Source organism: Passer domesticus, chromosome 3 (genome assembly GCF_036417665.1).
Source record: "Passer domesticus isolate bPasDom1 chromosome 3, bPasDom1.hap1, whole genome shotgun sequence".
In the NCBI taxonomy this organism is placed as follows: Eukaryota; Metazoa; Chordata; class Aves; order Passeriformes; family Passeridae; genus Passer; species Passer domesticus.
Window position 1 is genome coordinate 112,750,641 of NC_087476.1, and position 18,546 is coordinate 112,769,186.

Here is an 18,546-nt window from a genome sequence, read left to right on the forward strand (position 1 = left end):
CAGAGGGTGGTTGGGCACTGAACAGGCTCCCCAGGGCAGTGGTCACAGCCCCAAGCCTGACAGAGTCCAAGAACTGTTTGGACAATGCTCTCAGGCACATGGTGTGATTTTTGGGTTGTCCTGTGCAAGGCCAGGAGTTGGACTCTATGATCCTTGTCTGTCTCCTCCAGCTTAGGAAATTCTATGATTCTATGATATATATGACAACTAACTGGATGCATCTGGGAAATTTCCATCTTCCTGTAGATTTGGCATTTATCAGACTCATTTAAAAGAAAATGTATCACCATCTGTTAGTATTTCTGACAGTATTTCATTGCTTATTTTAAACTAGCACAATAACTGCATTAACAAGTTGAGATTTTCTTGTATTCAAAGGCCACATCTGATTTAATATTATATTGTTCCACTAAAACCAATAGATCCATGCCAATTGATATAAGCTAAGGATTCATTCATTTTCGTTTACATTATACTGGAGGATTATAACATTTATTCTTTTTTTTTAAGTATACAAGGGAGATATATTTGAGATCAGAATCAGGCTCCTGCTATATTTTTGGGCTATTCTGTGGTGAGGATATTTATTTTTCTGAAAATCTATAACAAGTACAATCAGAAGTTTAGTTCTATTAGAAAGTAATTCCACTTATTTAGTTTAAAATATTCATAATTTGATTTGTAGTGATCTAAATGTGATTATTTACATCAGATTTACTGTTGGGTTAACATCAGACAGACTTTGGTCCTATGTATACTATTGCTAAATAATAAATATTGTCTGGTAAAATTTAATTATCTCAATTTTATGAGGCTTTCAACAGACAATATCACAAGCATAAAAACTGCAATAAAGAATTAGATTCATCATCATGTGATAATATTATCTGTGCCAGCTTCCCAATTGAGCCTTTTTCACCATTAATGTTAGCTAGAAAAACTATATTTTCTTTGAGAATAATTTGAACTTACATCTTAGAAGTTAAAACTTTTGTGAGTAAATCCATACCAGACAACTGAGGGTGTCTTAAAAGCTATGATTCACAGACCTTATAATCCTCAGTGATTTAGACATAAAGTTATAGACAACCTTAATAGCCAAGAGTCTCCATGATCAAGAGCTAACATTTATTTGTACATGTTTCAGCTCTTGTTGCTAGGAAGATGTTAACATTTTTATTTAATAGTCTACATCATCCCAGGATGTAATTAAAATAGTCTATTTTATTACATGCAGTAATACCAGTCAGCATGACATTCACAAATTAATTTCTTTCAAAACTTTCTTGTTCTACAGCAGCAGAAGAACCTTCTGACCAATTTAATGTTTGTAGAAAGCCACTGGGGAACTGATATGATGCCATGACATAAAGTGCAGAAATGACATCCACTTCACCTTGCCTCACATAATTTGACAACTGCGCCCTTCCCACTGCTCTGTTTCCAAGAGCAGCTTGTGCATAGATATCAATTGGCTAAAGCTTGGTAAAACACAGCAGGAAAGATGGATGCATCATTAAGATTTTTCCCCCTTAAGCTTTTCATCCATCCACCAATAAAAGATGGTGGCATTCATCAGTTTTAAAGAATTAAAAGCCAATTAAAATAACTATGCCTTGTTTTCCACTCACAGTGAAAGCAGTATTCAGTGAGAAACCAGAAAAGTAAAATGCAAAGTTTCAACAATTTTCTGATTTCAACATGGTTTGGGTAAGTTCATAAAACTTTTTGGACATTGCCTTAACTCAGCCATTAGAAGTACAGCTGGGGTTTGGGTTTTTTATTTTCTTTCTCTGTTTTTTTTTTATACCATCACTGCAAATAAAATAATAATAAGCTTCAAAAGTTATCAATAAAAAACTGAATAAGAAGTTGTCAATAAAAACTGAATAAGAAAGGTGGACTTTCAGTTGCAACACATCTCTGTTCTGTGTCTATGGTGAGAATGAGACAAGGGATCATAGGGTAATTAATTCAAACTTAAACATAACTTATGAACTACAGGAGAGAAAAAAAAATCAAATTATGCAGTAGAACATCCACAGTAGTCTAAGATATAAAATTAGATATGCAATTGCAAATATTATAATACTAAAAATTTTTAGAATTTGTGACAGACGGTATAAACAATTTTTAATGCACTCCAAACTTTAAATGGAGACTAAGAAGACAACAAGAGGTGCAAGCACAGTGTACTCAAAATACTGGAATGTTCTGTTTTACTGTTTGTCATACAAAGTAATGCCAAGGATACATTAAATAATATAAAGTGTGCAGGAAAAGTGCTACATATAATATATATCTTAGTTTATACATAAGAGCTGTTCACATTTTTGTAAGTAATTATAGCTTTGCTATTTTTTTCCTCCAAATAAGGTAACCATGAATTTAAGATCCAATTTAATAGACACACAATTTAATATTTACTAATTTATAGGGCTGGTTACCACTCTATCTGGTATACAAGGAATTAGTAGGTCCAGCTGTTATCTTTGAAAATTAAGTCCCACTGTAATTAAAATAATAATTTTAAATGTTTTTACTTGATATTCAAGAAGGCTTACAAAAATGGTAGAGTAGTTAGTTAATCTTTGAATATCAGTCATGCATTTTTGGAAAAGCATTTCCAAGAATGTATTGTGCCCATGTTTGTAGAAAATTTTGTTAGATCTCTAATCAATTAAACTGACACATTGTATTTTGACAATTCATCTGCATCAGGCAGCAAAATGCATGCCTACACTCTTTGGATCCACTTCCAAAAACCTAACTGATGGATGGAAAAAAGGCTTCTGCCATTTCTATATTTTATGTGTCTGAGCTTAAGCCATCGTTTTTATCTTGTACTTTTATTTTTCTCTTTGTTTCCTAGAAAATTTATTTGCATTTGATTTGTAGGGAAATACAGGAAAAAAAATCTGTCTCAGTTTTTCCCCCGTGTTATAGCCAGATGCCCTTTAAGATATTTTGGATAAGAACTTTGGTACATTTAATATTACTTTATGATTTTAGAAACAATTTTTGGATAGGAAAATACTTATTTTCTCCATTCATGTAATAACTACACAGTATTGCCCTAGTATGAAATGTTGCAATAGAACAAGAAGAATTTAGAAAGAGAAAAGAAAAAAATGCCTCTACTTTCAAGTGCCATTCAAGTATATGGTTTCCTAAAAAGCAGACTAAATTGCAGAAGTTGTTATAACTTCAAGAAATATCACAACACTGATGAAATGAAAGAGAATAACTGACAGATGCTTTGTGTGAAGTTAATCTGAATGAGAAGCAAGGCTGATCTGACAGAAGCAACAAATGCAAAGCAGAAAATACACCATTCATCCTTAGTATTCTCCTTGAAGGATGGGTATATAAAGAATGGTTGGTTGCCTAATCAGAAATGCAGAATTTTTCTGTGCCTTTTTTTTGGCAGAAAAAAAGGCAACCACAAGTAAAAACGAATTTTAAGCCATCTTTCTGCAAAATGTAAGCTGTGTAGCTGCAGAAAATATTGATGAAATACAGTATTGATCATCTGCACTCTATGCTTGTACAAATGTTTGCTTATTTATAGTGAGTTGATACTGGTAATTTTAACAAAATTGGAAAGCAGCCTTTTTCACCCCCTGAACTCTGCTCTATAAGTTAGTATTTTTAAAAGTGAGAACTATATAATTTCTGACCACAAAAAAAGCCCCAGGCATAGAAATAGTGTAACTGGCCATGGTAAATTCTATTTGTCATGATGACAACCCCATTTCTACCAATTCATTTACACAATATATTGAAAATATCAAAAATTATGTCAAACCTGGTTGCAGTTTATGCATCTTCAGAGAGGAAACTATGTTCTGATGAAAAAGTTTAAACTGCTCTGAAAAATCATGAAGAGCTCCTTAAATGCCATTTCACTGAAATTCAGCTGTATTGTAAACATAGAGATATAAGCTAAATACCAAATTCATATGTAACAGAAATGCTGCTAGGATAATCTTTCACTTTTGGCTTCTACAAACCCCAAACCAAGACGACATCAAGGTGACATCTAAATTCTATTGCAATACTGAGACTAAGACTTAAAAATATATATTTTAAAGACATTCACACTCTGTGAATTTAGATTTTCGATATCTGCTAGAACAAAGAATCTAACAGCACTGCTCTGAAAATTTAGCTCTTGCTAGAGTAGAAATAAGATTCTCTTCAATACTTTGTGCAGGCAAGAAATAAGCTGAAACAACATGATTAGGAGACAATTCACCACAGCTGCAAACAGACTTGAGTATACCATTATCTATTTGCTCAGCTGCATCTATATTCCCTTACTAAATAAGCCCATATTACTAATTAGGTGCATATTTATGCACATATACATCACTTAGCTATCTTACAGGTAATATATTTATTTTCTTTATAAGGCTTGAGGCCAGGGGCCTATGTCACCAAGGCCAGGGGAGCTATTTAACTAACAAGGCTTGTCCAGTCCCTATAGCACAGTTTATTCTGTTACAGAAAAGATAGCAGTTCACACAGAGTTTGGAGAACAGGTGACTACCATGTGAATCCCATTTAAGGTTGCAAATCTATTTAAGATTGTAGAACTTTGCCTCAAACTGCAAAAGAATTTTGCTTAGAAACACAAACCAGAAAACTAACAAGCACAAGCGCATCATAACCATAAACTTCTGCTCTACTGACAAGATGATCTTTCTGCATCTAATTGTTGTTTCAAAACCAGCTATTCATTTCTTCTGCATTTCAGGCTCCTGTTTCGACTACATGAATGTAGTCAGGGAGCAGTGCAGAGAAGGCATTGTTGCTGGCTGTTCTTTCCATAAGTGCTTACAAGAAGAAATTCTCTGAGTGGAAAATTACTCTTTTGAATGGATACTAGCACTGTTTGCCAAGTACTTAAAGGAAACAATTACTCCCATGGCATTCAGAGTATGGTAAATTATGAAAGCATTTTTGTCACATATTCTTCTACAAATGCTGCAGGCTTTTATTCTTTTATAAGTTTCTCTAATGTTTTTTGGTCTGGACTAAACCTAGATATATGTCTTCTCAGCTCTGAGATGAATTTGATTTTGCTAGCTTTCTTTATAAGTTAGCACAAGTTTTTTGTAGAGTTAAGAACAGCTCCAACAGGGTCAGTTTTTAGTAACATTAATATTGAGTATTTTTGGTAGTTCTTTAGTTAAAGTAAACTGAACTTTTTTAAACCAGTAAATAAGTGGATAAGTCAAAGCAAAGCAGATTTTGAAGGCCAATTAGCAATAGAAGTCCCCAAATTCAACTTAGCTGAATATCTTGCCCACAGTTTGAATTAAAACAAATTATGCACAGCTACTACTTGGCTCTGTACATGCTTAGGGCAACACTTGCTCCCACTTTAGGAGACAGTTTTTCTGCTACTACCATGCTGGACTAAAGCTGGACAAATATATAATATCTCTATGTATTTAAAATTTTCAGAACCTCACAAAATCCAGTAGTGCAGCTAAAATGAGCTTGTTAAGATTTCTGTTTGTTCTGTCCCCATTTTTTCAGCTACTACAAGCAGATGGGCATTGGCACTGGTGTCTGTAGATTAGGACAGTTAGACTTTCAGTGGTATTACAGAGCAAAGTAGAACAGCTGGGCTGCCATTTGATGAGTCAAAAAATGTGTGAAAAATTATTACAGAAACAGGGCTCAAACTCTACATATGCTGAACCATCCACATTTATGGAGTTTCTCTAGCTTGTAACCCAAGTAAGCTAATCTTCTTTTTGAGAAGAGTGTCCATAACTATTATATTTGCAAAATCATCTCAATGAATCTGAGCCCTTGTATGTCACTGGACCTACTTCCATTGACTTCAGTAGTCTGAGTTATACTGATGATGTACACTTACTATAAATAGCTTTAGACAAAAACCAAAATAGTCAAGGTTATACTTTTATAATGTTTCCTACTCTGTCATATGAAGAAGTATCAGATGAGTTGAGATTTTACCTGCAAGAAATATAAAATTTTAGAAAATGAAAACTGATACACAAACCATTCATATTTGTATTCTACATTCAACAAATAAATAATTTCTCTATTTTTTAATAAAGTCCATTGCAAGGATACAAGTCTAATTTCAAGTTTTAAAAGTTCCTTTATCAGTGTGCTGCGTGGTCTTTCTACACAATATTCCAGGGTTGTGTAACTTCTGGAACTCCAGGAGTGAGTAACATCCCAATGTGGGGTAAGTACCATACAAGCACTCAGAAAAGTTAATTACTGTTACAAGAGATCACAATCAAAATATGCAATTTGAAACTAGGCAAAGGGTGGGAAAAGAAAACAAAGCACAACAGAGAGGAGAAGTGAATGGCCAAGGGTGCAGAGAACAGGTTCTCATGACCCAGGAATTAAGCAAAAATGCCCATTAATGGTGTAGGAATGTGCTCTGGGTTTGTTTTTGTGCATTCACACAGACTCTGCAGTGATTAAAGCCGTGGCTAACCACGGACAGACTGCAAATATAATGGCAGCATTGATTAGAAATGTGGAACACTAAATTGCGTGAGGAATAAGGCAAACATAGATTTTTTCATTTTAAATTTTAGGCTTCTGGTTAATCACTGATTTAAATTATTGCCATCCCAGAAATCTAAGAAAACACATTTGTCAATCATCATCTCACAGAATGCTATTTTAGTGGCATGATCCATTTTGAGTATATATGAACTTCCCATGCATTGCTTCACTTGCACAAATCTGCCTATGGCACAGCTCAAGCATTCAGAGAAAATAACTGTTGCTGTGTACATTGCTATTTCAGGTCATATGGCACTTGCTTCGATAGAAGAGGTTGCTAATTAAGCAATAACAATTAAGGCGCTGGGCATTTCCTGCAGACTAATGACCAACTAGGAGGAGCTGTGCCAAGGGCCATTAACCCCAGACAGTCACTCACTGCGATGGAACAGATTTCTTTGAAGAATATTAATGTTTGAAAATAACAAGGACAATTCTGGAGATAATATAAATGTAAACAGGAATGACTCAAATTAAGTAGATTGTGATGGTTTGTGTAGTAAACTCCAGGCCTCTTCTGTATTCTGGGTAAGGGAGGAAAATGGATAGCAGGAAAATGGATAGCAAGAAAATGGTACATCAAAGAATATTAAATGCCATTATGTTCTCAAGCTTCTCTAAACTGCTCTCTTCACACCTGCCTCCTTGAATGTTTGCTTTTCTGATGACAATTTGTAACTTTGGTTATCGTCAGAAATTTTGATAACTTAGCAAAAGCAGGTGCTGTTGGTAAAAGGTCTACACTCACGAGAATACAAGGACACACTTCACTGCTTTCTTTGCACTCTGTGATCCCTGATAGGCAGAAACTCTCTGAGCCCTGACAGAATTTCTTTCCAGAGATACAGAAGAGGGTTCAGGCCTGGACTATGTGGCTCTTCAGCTTTTTTTTTCATAACATTTGCAGTAAAATATTTCTGATAGGGTCTTTCTGAATACAGTGCTACACAACACCAGCCTGCTTGTCAATTATTGTTTTCTCAAATTAGAACAGTTTACCTTTTTATTATCCCTGCAAGAGATTCTTCCCTTTCCTCCCCACAGCCAGTTCTTATTTGCAACAGCCATTAACATCTCCTAATTTAAATTTTACCCTCAAATAACATTCAGTAAAATAAAGGAGAGACAAACCCAGAAGGCAAAGAGGAAATAAGCTAAGCAGATAGGTGCAAGTCATCAATTACTTTCTCCCTTCCACAAGTAACTTATCGATAAGGCTCTCATCCACAGCCACCTTTTTCTCAACTCTGCTTCCCTCATCCGCTGGTGGTTTTCACCTCTTTAAATACATTGATTCAAAGAAGTGGGTTAGCTATGAAGCAACCATTGCAATTTTCTGTCTCCAAGGTGAAATAAGCAGCTGTATTAAAACTATTTTTAACTAAACACATTTCTCTAAGGAAAAGGAATATGACTGCAGAATCCCTTCCTGAAACTTTCATGACTGTTTAAAACTCTTTTTTCTCTATTACATTTCTCCTAATAGCTCAAAAACCTGATTATCACCTACATTTTACTCACAGTTAAGGATCATACATAAAAACTTTGGAAAAAAAATCATAGGATATTAATCAGCTACAATACATAAAGAAACATTCTATGTTTATTGGAAAAATGTCTGGAAATGCAGTATTTATTTCTGATTTTCACCATTTTCTGTCATTTTGCATTAATAATGTGTCAGGAAATTCCTACATTTATTCTATAGCTTCTGAATTTACTTGCAAAGTAAAACACATCCATGCCAACATGAATCCCCATAACATGGGTATAGGCAAAATCCTAAATTTTGGTTATGTATGGACACCTGCAGTATATTTGTACTGCCTAAATTATTACATAACAGATGTTTAGGCTCATCTGAACTGACTGAGAGTAATCAAAACAATAAAGAATAAATGTTGCATACTTTCAAGGCATTTCTTCAGAAAGAACCAGCACCCAGAACCCTCCTTTTCATTCTTTCTTGTTTTCTCTTTGTAATGCCTCTTCTTTTTAGTCTTTTGGGTCATTTAAAATGATGGGAAAAACATTTAAACTCAACATTTTGAACTTAAAGACAGATCATATTTTCTCTCTAATGTCATATTTGTCTGCTGACCTAGGACTTGTCTTTATCAGTGTTGTTCATCAAATGTATTTTTCAAGGTGATGAGAATAGAGAAAGCAACTGTACAAATTCTAGAGTCCACTTTTAAATACTACAAAACAGCAGCTGAAGTTTCCACAGACAACAGGGCTTTATCCTGCTTGGTAGAATTAGTTAGAAAAATGCCTTTCCAAACCTAAAGAATGTTAAAAATCTTTATTTTTTTAAGGCTGTGGGGAACAACCAAAACTCAAAATAAAATAATAATTTTAAAAGGATACTATGGAATATTGGAAATTACTGCAAGTATAGGGAAAACCTGTATTAAGCTCCAAGAAACTTCTGCAAAACCTGAAAGAAAAGGGGAATTATATTTGAGTTATTACTGAGTGCTAAATATTCAGATGCTTCTCTCTAGAGGATTAAATACGAAGAATATGAAATAAAGTTCCTGACAAGAGCGGTAGAGCTTCTGACCTCTCTTTTTTGGACAGGAACATTTATAAAAATCCACAGCACATTAAGTATGCCATATGATATTCCAATGGAATAAAAAGAGGAACTATTTAAATATCTCTTGCTGATTCACCTGAATTTTTTAAGCTCTTCTCAGAAAGAGACAGTTGAGGACCTTTGTTTTATTGTTTAAACTCCTCTATCATTTTAACCATGTAACACAGGCAAAAAGCAGGAAGAGAAAGAAGGAAGGAAAAGAAGGAAAAGATGAAGCCTTTCTTGAAGAGCAGTCTCCAACTAGATATTCACAACAACAAAAACACAAAACTACACTACACACCAATTCTTTGGGCCTGATCCTATAGTCTTATGAGCCAGCAAAAAATCCTGGAAAACTACACCAGGAAAGAAACTGTCTTAAAGCAAAACAGATGCTCATCTCTTTTGCATTAATTTTGTTTTGCCTATTATAGTTGTGTTGGTGAGAAGAAAACAGTCATTGAATTTCCTGTGTACAATTCCACTGTTATTTATGGCTGATTATTCAACCTAGCTCTGTCAGTTTTCCAAAATATTTCACAATCACACTGAAGACAAGAATCTAACTAGCTGAATGCTAATTATTTTTGGGGAAAAGAAGGTTGGGAATATTTTTTTTTTTCCTCAGGAAGTACAAGTTCACCTAGATGAAAATTTCTAAGAAAACCAAAGTAGTTTTAGAACACTGTCTTCATTTGAAATTGGTTTTCCTTTAGTTTATATTGCTTTGCATGATATTTTCATTTTTTGAGAATATAATTTTTTAAGTTATTGATAGAAATCAATTAGCTGTTATCAAATTCAAATATTTAAATGTTTCTACTCTGAATTGTATTTCTGCAGAGTATTTTCCTCAGGACAGAAACCTTTTCCAGACACAGATACTAAATACCACAGGGAAACTTAAATCAACTTACCACTGATACTGAGCTATCAATTAATCCAATATCAAACATTCAAATACCCAGGCCATAGATATTAAGGAAACTACATCAATTTCTTCAAGCTTAGTTATATTTGGCTGCCCTGAGGTTCACAGTTGTATTAAAGTCTTTATTTTCCTACTTTCAGCTCCATATTCTCTAAATCAAGAGGTAGTTTCTGGCTGGTACTTTAGGCTCCTTTACAACATAAGTTATATAAGAAGCCTGACAGACTTTGCTCATCTTTACATTTTCAATTTTGGGGATTACTTTGTTTAGCCACTTATGCTGCAGTGATCTGTGGCAGCTCTGTGGATTTTCAGAGCTGACCATAGAGCACTGATGGTGCTGGTCTTAGCATTTTTCAAAGGAATAATAAAAGAAAAAATAAGAATTGTACTGTCATGTGCTGTTTTGAGCAGCATTTCCAGACCCTCATTTAGAGAGAATGATGGTGATTTGGCACATAACTGTTTCAGCTTAACACTGGTTAGATGGAAGAGGTTACTAATTATACAATAGCAATTAAGACAAGGGGCTTTTCCTGGAGATTAATGACCAGCTAGCAGGAATTGTGTGCAAGGCTTTTAACCCCAGCCAGTCACTGCATTGCAGCAGAATCAGATGGCATTCTCTGAAGGATTTTGCTTTTCAGAATGGCAAACATGGGTCTGCCTATAAGTGCAGGGCTTTTTTGCTCACCTACAGGGTACATCTAGTAGCAGATAATGAGGCCAAAAAGTAATCAATTAAAGGCAGTTGCACACAGAAATAAACCCCAACAGAAATAAACCCCAACACAAACCGTAACACACTCCCCCCCCCCCCCCCCCGCCAAATACAGCTAAGTATAGATAAACAGTTGAATGCTCTATCATGCATTTTAACTTTTCATTCCTTTTAGAGATAGGATCAGATCTTTCACTGATTTGATTCAGGCAACACTGACACCTCAATTAGCATTTTAAATCAGAACTAGCTTGAGTATTTGCAGGGAGTCCCCCACACATAACCATTCATTATGTGCTGGCTTAGTTCTTGAATGCACCATGATGTGAGAAACTGTTTCCTTTCTGGATGAAACTGAAGAAGAAGCCTCTCATTAGTTCATATCCCACCTCACTGGAAAGCAGGAAGCTGAACCAACTTCAGCAACATTAGAAACCCCCACTCAGTTAAAGTTCCTCAAAAAGACAGTGGTGGAAGACATCCTACCACTACTGCTTGGACTTCCAAACTGTCCCACAACAAACATCTCAGCTCTTCCTGATCTTCAGGGTGCCTCACCTTCCTCCCCCTTGCAATCTACACCCAGTCCTGGCCTGGATCCACTCACGTTCCTTCACTCTTATTCCTATTAATTTCTTTTTCTCTTTTATCTTTTTTTCCTTTATATTCAAAATAGGTATTGCTGTTCCCAGCAACATTTCTACAGGAGTTTTACTTGTGGCTCTAAAATAAATGACCTGCACTCATCTGGCCGTGGAGGGAAGAGTTTTGGGTTTTGGCAGCAGATGGACTACACCGAGGCAGTACCAAGGGATGTCCAGGTGATTTGCTGCTGTTAGACATGAGAGGAAAATGGAGTGGTGCTTCTTCAAGATAAAAAAAAAAAAAAAAAAAAAAAAAATAGGGGGAAGTTTCTGGAGGTCTGAGACATTAACTGCTAGACCAGTCCAGACTTCTTTTTTTGCATTTTGATGTCACTTTTGTAAGTGGGGACCTGAGTGAGCTGCCAGCCAGGGTGAACTCCTGGTTCCTTCATCCCAGGGTGCACCTGTGGCAGCAGAGGGAGCAGAAGAGAAGCTGTGCAAGGCTGCTGCCATCATCAGAGCTTCTGTCAGGACACCCCTGAACACTGAGGTACAGTTCTGTCACCCAACCAGCACCCTAATCACACTATCCTTTTTCACAGCTTATGCTGGTACAATAACATGACACAGCTCTCTAGGTAAACAAGTGAGTCAGAAAAGGAAAATGATACTATCTTTAAATGTCATCTTGATCATGGGAGCTGCTGGAAGTCCCTTCTGCATGGCAGCTCCCTGACAGTCCAGTCCCTTGGCTGTAATGAGCGGTTTGCTTAGAGTGAGACAGAATGCTAAAGCAGCATCCACACCTGTGCACACACAGCCACTCCACACACCACAGGCATCCCAGGCAGCTGCCTCCTTCCTGCCCAAAACTAGGACAGCAATTTGTGTTTCCCAGCTTTGCATTTATACACCATGAGGAGGTGCTGCCTGCTGGGGAGCAATTGCAGGGAGCCCTGACTTGCCCCACAGCTGTCCTGGCTGCTCTTTTCACCACTGTGCCTGTGTTTTTACCTATCCCAGGCAGCCTATGCCAGGCTGCCCGCGGCACATGAGGGATATTCCTGCCGGTCCCACAGGTTCCCCTTTAGCAGCACTTCTGCCATGGCCCATGCTGTCCCCCTGCTCGCCATCCTGGCACCGCTGTGATCTGAGGCCACGGTGATGAAGCCTGATGTGAGGAATTCAGCCGACACCCAGCACTCCGGCTGGCAGCACCACAGAAGGGAAAGGTGGGGAGAGGGGCCAGGAGCAGCAGGTGGAGAAAGGGAACAACAACAGCTGCTGTGTGCCCGGACAGTGGGAGAGGGGCTCGGAGCAGCTCGGGGCAGCTGCTGGGGTCTGCCAAGGGGGATGAGCACCCAGCAGGGGCTGGCCGCGGTGGGGAGAGGCTCTGGAGCCAAACTCGCAGAGGGGGGAAGGCAACAGCTGCTGAGGGTGAGGCAAGGCCAGGGAAGGAGCCGGAGGCAGAGGAGGAGCGGCAGAGGAGAAAGCATCCCGGCTCCGAGCCAGGGCGGGGGCAGAGACCTGGGAGGAGAAGGCGCGTCCCGTTCCGCAGGAGGCCGGGGCTGGGCAGGGCAGAGCCAGGCAGCTGCTGCGGCCGAAGGACAGGCACCGGGAGCCAAAACACAGCCCTGGGAACACGGGCAAACAGCTGCAGGGGGGGTGGGCGGGATGGCAAAGCTGCAAACAGGCTTTGGTGGGCGAAGGAGGGCACAGCTGCTGGGGGACAGACGGGGAGAGGAGCGGGAGGAGAATCCAAAGCCGTAACCAAGGGGAAAGGAGCCATGGCTCATGCCAGTGGAAGAGAAAAAGGGCTGAGACACAAAGACTTAAGAACATTCCCATTTTAAGACTAAAATATAGTTGTTTTTTTTTTTCTTTGTATAAAGCAGTTAAATTGTTTTGTCTTCTTAGGTACTACCCGAGCAGCCCGCACCGGGGAGCACCACCCGCTGCCCGGCTGCGGGCGCTGGAGAACCGCGGGGCGCGGAGCGGCTGCAGCACCCAGCCCTCGCGGCTACTCTGCGGATGAAAACGCTCCCCCAAGCTCCCAGAAAGGCTCTGGGTGTTCAGCAGCTTCAGTCAGCCATCGCCTGGCGCAGAATTGGTCAAAATACACCTGGAGATTACATCCAGATGGAGTGCAGTTACACTCCCAAAACACTGATGTTGGCTGTGGTAAAGATGGTCTGAAAAGGTTTTGTTTTGGTGTTTTGGGTTTTCTTTGGGTTTTTAATTTTTTAAAAATTATTATTATTATTATTTTATGGCAAAGGGCTTCCCCTTTGACAGCGGTGCCTCCGGGTTAATCCACATTCAGGCCATAATGTAATGTGTTGTAATAAAATGGATGTAACGTGCTCTTGCCATTTGGTGCCTGGGAACTTCAGCTTGGGGCAGTGACCTCTGTGCCTGGCACCAAGCCGTTCCCAGAGCTGACCTGAGAACCCTGAAGGAGCAGCCAGGGCAGCAGGGGCTCTGCAGGTGGGACGTGCAGCCGCCAGACCGTGTCCCCTGTGCTTGTGTGCGTGCTCCGACTCAGGCTTGTGAATGAGGGCTGGGGCTGATGGCAGGCAGCGTGATCGTAGTGACATAAAAAACTGTGAAAGGGGAAAGAGCTTCCACTTTTAGACTCGTACGTGGTAGATACTGCCATGGATACCAGTGTTGCTAAGCGTGCTGCTTCCTAGGGAAGTCTGTGCTCGTGGAAGCACAGGCTTGTGGGACTGCTTTAATTTGAGGATAGTATTAATGCATCTTGTGGGGAGACATACAGCACCAAACCAGCCCCATCCTAGATACTGCAGAGATGCAAAAAGCTCAACTATAACTACTTCAGGTCAATAATTTCTGTTTTATTTACTAGAGGGAAATTGCTACTGTAGACCAAGCTGTCAGTAATAAGTGTAGCTGAAATTGAACTTAATGGAGCAAGTTCTATTTATCCAGGAGAGAATCCTGTATTTGTAATGTTATTTATTACTTTCCCCTATTTTACATGGTTTTGCTTTAGTACTCTTCTATTACATTATTCTTGTAGTTCCTTTAGCACACAAGTCCATACCTTTTCTTTCATCATCTTACAATTCTCTTTTCACACTCCTGCTCTCTGAGCATATGGAACTCATTTTTCACTCTTTCCTGTTATTACTTTTTTGAATATTTCTGCTGTGTTCTTAAACTCATTCTGTTCTTCTCCCACTTTTGTTCTCAGCCACATTTGCATCCTTATGCCTCTTTTTCCACATACAGTATGAAACTACAATGAAATAAGATAAACAGAAATATGCTTGTGCTCAAAATGAAGGATATGGAATTTTTATGTGAATAGTAGAGCTATTCTCTTATTCTCTTCTCTTTCTTTGGGTGCCATTTAACATCACTGAAAAAAATAACTTTATTAAGTGAACAGGTTTTTTTTTTGCCTTACAGATGTCTGCCATTGAATTTATTTTCTCATAAAATAGTTCTCCATGAGAATGACATCCCTAATCTCTCCATAAATAATTCATTATTTTATTCAGTTTTCAAAGGATATAATCAGTAATAAAAAGGAGGCATTAAAATTAGCAGCCGCTTTACAAAGAAATGCCATTTTGTCTGCCTTCCTCTCTGTTAAGGCACTGTAGCCACTTGCCCCTCTCCTTCTAACACTTCTGGGCTGTCAAAGTATAAAGGTGTGAGAATATGCCTTGGCACTTCTTCCTTTATTGGTTATACAACTTCTGCTGGCATCTAGGAAAATTAATATTGAGGACAGAGTGCCTGAATCATTTCTCATCCTCGCATTTGTTAATTCACTTAGCACCATTTAGGAGGTCTAGACAGAGAACCAAAGATAACCATTATCATTAGAATATGGAGATTTCACATGCTTATTGGTATGTGGTTGATGCTTTTTGATCAAGAGAGAATTAAGTATCAACTTTTTCAGTAGAGCTCCAAAACACTGTTATTTTGTTATTTATTAAAGTGGCATCTTCACTCAGGGCACGCTGATATTGAGGCCATACATTAATATTTCTGTAGCATAACAGTAGCAGTGATCATTCACCACCACTCTTCATTTTGCTACTTTGGCATCTTTCAGGTATTTGTCTAAACAAGATTTAGCTCCATAAATGTTCTGCTATGACAGAAAGAATTCTGTGTTAATTTAAAGGAAAAATAACTGAGTATATTACCTGTCCTTTCTGGGGAGATTTCTGTCTCAAGTTCTTCAGTTGGAAAATGTAATGGAACACAAATTGTTAGAGCCTAAGCCAGTGCAGCTATTAAAAAATTCTATAAAAATGCCATCAGTATGCCAAATTCTTTCTAACATAACAAGATTAACCACTAACTAATTCAGATACTGTAGACATCGGATTGTCCCTTTAACTATACTACATAAATTTTAAAAACCCCAAAAACAAAACACAAAACCGTGCCTATGTAACACTTTTAAAAGCAGGGAATAACCAATTCTCCTTTGCAGGTGAGTAAGCAGCAGTCCCAAAGTGGTCAGAAAAACTAATGAATGCAATGATATACTAATGGCTGTGTCATCTTTTGGTAATATAAGTTACAGCTCCAGGCTTATGTTAAATGGTCAATAAGGTTCTTATTCCTTTAATACCTGCTGGCTCCCAGAGAGACTGTGAAGGACCAAGCCATTTGGGCACTACATCCCTCATTCAAGTAACTCAACTGAAACAAGGCAGCTATTTCACATCTTAATATCAGTACAAATGTCCTGAAGAAGGGAAGGAAGTTCCTTTTCTGCCTTCTAACAGATACATGAGAAGGTTACCTTTTTACTTGCCAGAAGCTTTCATACATTTAAATTAAAAAATTATGTAGCCAGGACTTGGCTAACAGATGTCATAAAGAATTATTTTTAAAATTGGCATAAAGATTTATTTAGGGTCAACTGATTTTGAAACTTCAGTAATTTCATGCGAAAACGTGACACACATTCATATAGGACTTCTTCAAATCTTGCCTTTCAGTGCAAATAAATGGTAAAGAACAATCACAGTTTGATAGCTAACAAGACTTAGGCCATATCCCTTGTGGAGTTTTCCCACCAACACACGTGATTCCTTAAACATCCTGATATTCATTTATAAAGACATTGGCTTAAACATATTTATGGCATAAAGCTAAGACAAATATAAATGATTTTCCAAACAAACTCATACAGAAAGCTACCAGCAGTTTGACACTTTCTCTTGTTTTCTCCTGGTTTTTGGTGTTGTTTGTTTTTTTTTTTTTGGTTGGTTGTTTTGTTGTTTATTTTTTTTTCCTTTTCTTGCTTTATGACTACATGGAAATAGGGAGTTAAAGCATCACTGTGAATTAATTTGTAAGGACTCTCAGGAATTGAGAGAAGGCTTTGCACACACGATCTGGTGCTGTCTGTTCATTGAAAAATCATCATCTTTGGGAGACAGGTCACCTCAGGCACCTGGATAGGTCTACTTCTGGAAAAATACATCCTCACAAATACCAAAATGAAGTCCAAATGCCTTGAATATGACTTTGTCAGAGGAACATGTCCAATAATACACTAAGTTTTAAAGGATCCAATATTCTGTAACTGGAGCTAAGACTTCAACTTGACTTCAAGCAAAAAATGTAGAGGCTTTTACAGCTTGCTTTCACCCAGAAGAAAAATAGATCGCTTTCATCTTTGTACATGTTCATGTTTTCCTGTGTTGATAGGAGATGCACTTGCCCACTAAGGTAAAATTTATTCTAAAGAGAATTTTATATATATATGCACACATATATATTTCATTTATTTAAAAAAAAAAAAAACAGCCACTGGAGATAAATGCCCTAGCCACTAAACTATTGATGCTGCAGGCTTTCCATTTCTAAACTAAGATGAGGATTATCTCTGATGACATACTTCTTTCAACAGACATATTTCTGTGGGAGTATTTCATTAAAATTTTTAATAATATTCTAATGATGAATCACTTCATTAAAAAATCAGCTTAGCTATGTGCAAGCATATTTTAATCAGCAGGCATATTGTAATAAGTTTGTGCTTCAAAATTAAACGTAATGCTATTTGAAGTGGATTTTTTATTAGTATAGTACAGTAGTAGGGACCATCTAGAGATAGTATAAAAGATGTGAATGGTAAATATGATTTTCTGTGTCTCCACACCACATTTTCTTGTAGGCTAATTTCTGTTTCATTTTTAAACTCTTGGACTTACACGTTACTTAATTTCCTTTGAATTTCCTTTCCTTAGTAAATTATTATATAGAATTGTTTGGCCTGTATTATATAGGATCCAGCACTGGATAAGCACAGACTAAACACATAGTTGGTGGCTCCAGATCTTCATAGCAGTCAAACAGTAATTTAACTACTCTGAAGACAATTGGCACAGCATCACCATTTTTTAAAATTCAAGTGAGATCCCAGAAGCTGCATACAACTTCTGCCTGTTTTCACCCCAGATATTTTTATTGAATAGCTCTGCAGTAGCTCAGAAGAGCTACAAATTTGTTTTCATGCATAAGGGCTCATTAAATTGCTGGATTGCAAGAATGTATAAATTATTTATCCCTATAGAGAAACAAGTTTTAGAATTCACAGCTCAGAATAGACTCCAATTCCCCTCTCATATAGAAAGTCACTGATGTAATTAAAGGTTAAAATAAAGGAGATCAAATGTTAAAAGGATAAACGTGTTCCCTCTCTCCTGAGCTCAGGCATGCAATGCACTGCCATCCTGCCTCTCTTCCTTAGCTCCTGCTGCAAGACCTTGACTATCTCCCTCCATAATTACCTCAGGTTAGAAACACAGTTTAGCCTATGTTTTCATGAGGTTTTCAGTGCTAGGGGACAGATAATTCTCTTCATTCTTTCTTTGGCAATGATAAAAGTGAAAACAAAAGAAAACACTCTGTCTCCATGGGAAATGTTAGGCGAAGGCAATGGAAGTTCTGTCAGAAGCAGCATCTCAGCTTTCTTGAGCTCCACCTCATGTAGGAATTGCTCACAGGCTGAGCTAGGCTACCTGGTCTCCACACTCTCAAATGGTGAACATAAAATCTTTACTGAGGGAAAGGTTAATATATCCCCTCATGAATTCTAATGACAGACAGTGTTTCCAAACCTCCAGTGAGACCATTATAATCTTTATAGACTACA

The 18,546-nt window shown here is 37.8% G+C and overlaps 1 protein-coding gene and 1 long non-coding RNA gene across 31 annotated transcripts in view; one reads left to right on the forward strand and one right to left on the reverse strand.

The window, feature by feature from the left end:
• The window catches only part of NRXN1 (neurexin 1), a 668,819-nt gene that overhangs the window by 621,143 nt on the left and 29,130 nt on the right, over nt 1-18,546 (reverse strand). The window lies entirely within an intron of this gene.
• On the forward strand, nt 1,319-7,224 carry LOC135297527 (uncharacterized). Its single transcript, XR_010359493.1, has 3 exons — nt 1,319-1,710; nt 6,139-6,232; nt 6,812-7,224. It is a non-coding gene; the product is annotated as an uncharacterized LOC135297527 (long non-coding RNA).